Here is a 5,154-nt window from a genome sequence, read left to right on the forward strand (position 1 = left end):
ATCTAGGAAACAATAATAGTCCCTACCTGCTAACCTTTCCAACATTTGATCAATAAATAGGAGGGGATAGTGATCTTTCCTAGTGGCATCATTCAGGTTCCTATAATCAATGCACCCTCGCCATCCTGTAACTGTCCTAGTAGGACTCAACTCATTCTTTTCATTTGCAATAACAGTCATGCCACCCTTTTTTGGTACTACTTGCACAGGACTCACCCAAGAACTATTAGAGATGGGATAGATAATACCTGCATCAAGAAGCTTGATCACCTCTTTCTTAACCACATCTTGCATCATTAGGTTGAGCCTTCTTTGTGGCTGTACGGTTGGTTTGTAGTTGTCTTCCATAAGTATCTTGTGTGTGTAGATGGAAGGGCTTATTCCTTAAATATCTGATATGGTCCAACCAAAAGCTCTTTTATGCTTCTTGAGCACTTGTAACAACCTTGCCTCCATGTCACCTGTTAAAGAGAATGAAATAATCACAGGTAAGGATGAAAAACCTTCTAAAAATGCATATTTCAAATGAGATGGAAGGGGTTTAAGCTCAAGTGAAGGTGGCTCTTCAATGGATGGCTTGAGTAGTTTCATCAGTGGTCTCTTTAGCTTCTCATATCTTGGTTCATGCTGCTTAGTACAGGTGGGTAGATTTGCCTCCAACATCTTGACAATCTCCTCATATGCATCCTCTTCTCCACTTGTAGTAGTTGACTTTACTAAATAACCCTCCAAAGGGTCTTCAAACCTATTAGCTTGGAAGCAATCATGCACAACACAGTCAATAACATCAAGTCTATAACAAGTTTGGTCTTCAGCTGGATACTTGAGAGCCTGAAACACGTTAAACATTACTTGGTCATCTTGGACCCTAAACACAAGTTGTCCATGTTGGACATCTATCAAAGCTTTACCTGTAGCTAAAAATGGCCTCCTTAAAATAAGGGGAACCTCAAGGTCCTCAATCATATCCAAGACAATGAAATCAACTGGGAATATGAATTTGTCTACCTTTACCAAAACATCTTCCACAATACCTCTTGGATGCTTGATCGATCTATCCGCAAGTTGTAAAGTGATTGTGGTTGGCTTTGGTTCTCCCAAACCTAGTTTCCCTAAAATAGTCAAAGGCATGAGATTAATACTACATCCTAAATCACATAGAACTTTATCAAAACAGATGTCACCAATAATACAAGAGATAGTAAAACTCCTTGGATCCTTAAGATTTTGTGGCAACTTGTTTTACATAATGACAGAGCACTCTTCACTCAGCATGATTGTTTCAAATTCTACTAACTTTCTCTTGTTGGCTAAAATCTCTTTTAAGAACTTGGTATAGCTAAGGACTTGTGTGATAGCATCCACAAATGGAATATTGATGTGCAACTTCTTTAACATCTCAAAGAACTTGGCAAATCATTGATTTTGGTTCTACTTGAGTCTTTAAGGGAAAGGCAATGGTGGCATGTATGGCTTGACATTAGGATTTGAAAACTTGATTTTTTGTGACCACTCATACTCACATTTTGCTTCCATTTGGTTTGGCCTTCTTTGTGTTATCTCGGCTTCTTTTAGTTTGGTCTCATAAAATTCCCTTGATGAAAGCACTTCTCTTTGGATCATCCCCTCTTGCTTGCTCATAGGTTCAATTGCTTTGGGTGGATCTTGCAACTCCTTTCCACTCCTTAGCGTGATGGCATTGGCTTACTCTCTTGGATTGGTCTCTGTGTTGCTTAGTAGAGAGCCTAGGGGCCTAGAAGAAAGCATCTTAGCAATCTGCCCAACCTGTACCTCCAAGTTTCGAATAGATGCCTCTTAGTTATGAAATTTGGTTTCCATACCTTGGAATCTTGTCTCAACAATATTTACCAACTTGGTCATCAACTCCTCCAATCTTGGTTTCTTCTTTTGTTGTGGCTGGAATCTGGAAGGTGGTTAATGGTTTATGGCATTATGATTGGTCCATGAGAGGTTGGGGTGATTATGCCATCCTGGATTGTAAGCATTGTTGTATGGATTCTATTGCTGACAATGGAAATTCCTTACAAAGTTGGCAGATTCTGGCACACTTGCAAAAGTATTCCCCATTTAGCACTCTACTGAACCATGTCCTACCGCTCCACGTAAGCCACAAGTGATGCTCCTGGGAGGCATGGATAGGTTGCATAAATTGTCCAACTTTGCATTAGGGGCAGCTACCTAAATGGATAAACCACTGATGTTACTCACTTCATATCCTATAGTCGGTCTCCTCATTGGTTGCCTATCAACTTGCCATTGATAACCGTTGGACGCCATTTCATCCAACAACTCATAAGCTTCATCAGGTGTCTTCCTCATAATGGTACCTCCTGCAGCTACATCAATTATAAAACGATTAGTAGAAGATAACCCATTATATAAAGTTTGTACTTGAAGCCACACGGGTAATTGGTGGTGTGGAAACTTCCTTAACAACTCCTTGAAGCGCTCCCAGGCTTCATACAATGTCTCTATCTCATATTGCACAAAAGTAGTGATATCATTTCGCATCTTTGCAGTTTTTCATGGTGGGAAGTGCTTGGCTAGAAACTTATGGGCCATGGCATCCCATGTGGTGATAGAACCCGGTGGAAGTGAACTCAACCACGCTTTCGCCTTGTCTCTTAACGAGAATAGGAACAATCTTAGGTGTATAGCATCATCAAAGACTGTTATACTTGAAAGTATCACAAATCTCTAGGAAGTTGGCGATGTGTGCGTTTGGGTCATCATTAACGGAGCCACCAAATTGAACCGTGGTTTGCATCATTTGGATGATTGCCAACTTGATCTCAAAGTTATTAGCTTGTACTGCCAGCCTACGAATACCCGAGGGAATGCCATCAACAGAAGGTGATGCATAATCCTTCAATGACCTCTAGGCTTCTCTATTTTGGTCTTCTGCTTTCATAATCTCTTTTTGTTGGTTACTCAGTCTATGAAGCATTCTTTTAATTTTTGGATCAAAATCTATCAACTCAGATTTTCTAGCATGGGTCATGCATTAGATTCACCTAAAAAGAAAATGAAAAAAAAATGAATGAATGAATAAAATAAATAAAAAAACTATAAAACTAAATAACATAAACTAATTCCAGATTAAAGTAAGAATTGCAAATCTCAATATTGTTAACAAACAGTTCCCCGGCAATGGCGCCAAAAACTTGATGTGCCTAAAATATAATGACAAGTGCACCAGTCGATCTAGTAATAAAGTGAATGAGTAAAATATCGTTCCCATGAGAATTGCTAAAACAAGTATTGAAACAGAGCAATCCTATTCTTTAACTAGAAAAATTGAATTAGAGATAATATCAACTAACTACAAAATAAAATAAAAAGAATACGACATATAGAAAATAGCAAAATAAAGAGCAATCGGATAGGTTAAAACAGAGAGAGAAAATAGCTAAGGAATTCAATTCACCTACAATAATATTGTAATCCTTACCAAATAAGTTAATTAGATAGATTTTACTTACATATAACGGCGAAATTTCATAACTTATTTATTATTCTTTGGTCTGAGTATAACAAAAACTATTGCCAATCATTAATTCTACACTTAGTCCATGTAAAATCAATTAATTAACGACGCATTAAGTTTTGTGAAATTCACAAACTCAAATCACTAATTCAAGCAAATTCAAGTTACCATAAAGATGAATATTCATACTTGATATGTTTCAATATCCAATCTAAGTTATGTGATATGCAAAGCTTAATATAAAATTACTTAGTCTGTATCATTTATGTTCAAAAAATCATTTAACAGATGATTAGGCTGTCAAAACAGTAATAGTCATATCACATAATCACATGAAATAAACATCAATCAAATTAACCAACAACAGCATCAATCACAACATTGTCTCGCAGCTATCTCGTTACCTTAGCTAACAAGAAATTCAGCCAACCATGGTAACAGAATTCATCATAATTAAATTCAAAAATATATAATTAAAATTCAAAAATTAATTCAAGAATAATAAAATTAACAATCAAAAAAATTAATTTAGAATTCTTCTCCAATAATTTTTATAGCTGCTTTGCTTTTCGGTGCGAGTGCAATTAATCTCCAACCTTCCTCCGCGCGCCGCCTCCGATATCCACTCAAGTCCCTGCGTGTTTGCTCTGCTCCTTAATTTCCTCAAGTCCCTGTCGCTGCCTTCAATTCTTTCTTGCGCCACCGCAATTCATCCCAAGTCTCCCTTCAATTTCCTTTGTGCATTCCTTGCATATTATAATATATATGCGCATGACTTACTTAGCCCTCCCCTCCCCTGCACATTCACGCAGCTTCCCTCATTAATATATAATATATATATATATATATGTTCACGTTAGTTTATATCATATATATATATAGTATAATATATAATATATCATATATATAAATAATATAAAATATAATATTTAATATATTATTAATTATATTAACTTTAATTGTATTATACTACTAATTATTTATAATATTTATTTTTTATTTATATTATAATATTAATTTATAGTATTAATTTTGAAATTAACTTTATAATTTTTTTATTTTTTAACCCAGACACCAAGTAGTATTGCTGTAAAATAACAAGAAATACTAAAAATTAAATATATGAAAAGAAAACTCAAAATACTAAACAATTCTAAGTAAAATACATATAAAATATTAAAAATACTACTCAATTATGACTACTAAATATGAATAAATTTTCACATTAGTCCATATTCTATCTAAATATAAATATATATAAATTCATATATATATATATTACACAAAAAAATTTACATATATATAAATATACACAAATATATTTTTTAAATACAACTAAAAACTAAAAACATATTATACAAAATCATCTAGACCAAATTAAACTCATTTTGTAACTTTTAAAAATTTTGGCTTTTAACATGTTGAAACTTTTAAGAGCATAGTTTGGCTTGTTATTTTTAAAAAATTATTTTGTAATTTTGTTTTATTTTTTAAGTTATACAATGAAAATCAAACTATATGTATGTATGTAGTGTATATATCTGTAATATATATATTATTTGATGGAGGTGGTGGCACTGGAACGACGGAGGCGAACGACGATTGAGGCATCAACAGTGGCTCAACAACAATGAACAGCAAGGAAC

The 5,154-nt window shown here is 34.3% G+C and overlaps 1 non-coding gene across 1 annotated transcript; it reads left to right on the plus strand.

Annotated features, from left to right (window-relative positions):
• The first annotated feature begins 2,428 nt into the window (after window positions 1-2,428).
• Window positions 2,429-2,535, plus strand: LOC127813803 (small nucleolar RNA R71). The gene has a single exon (XR_008026209.1). It is a non-coding gene; the product is annotated as a small nucleolar RNA R71 (small nucleolar RNA).
• The last annotated feature ends 2,619 nt before the right edge of the window (window positions 2,536-5,154 follow it).

Source organism: Diospyros lotus, chromosome 11, assembly GCF_014633365.1.
Source record: "Diospyros lotus cultivar Yz01 chromosome 11, ASM1463336v1, whole genome shotgun sequence".
Taxonomy (NCBI): Eukaryota; Viridiplantae; Streptophyta; class Magnoliopsida; order Ericales; family Ebenaceae; genus Diospyros; species Diospyros lotus.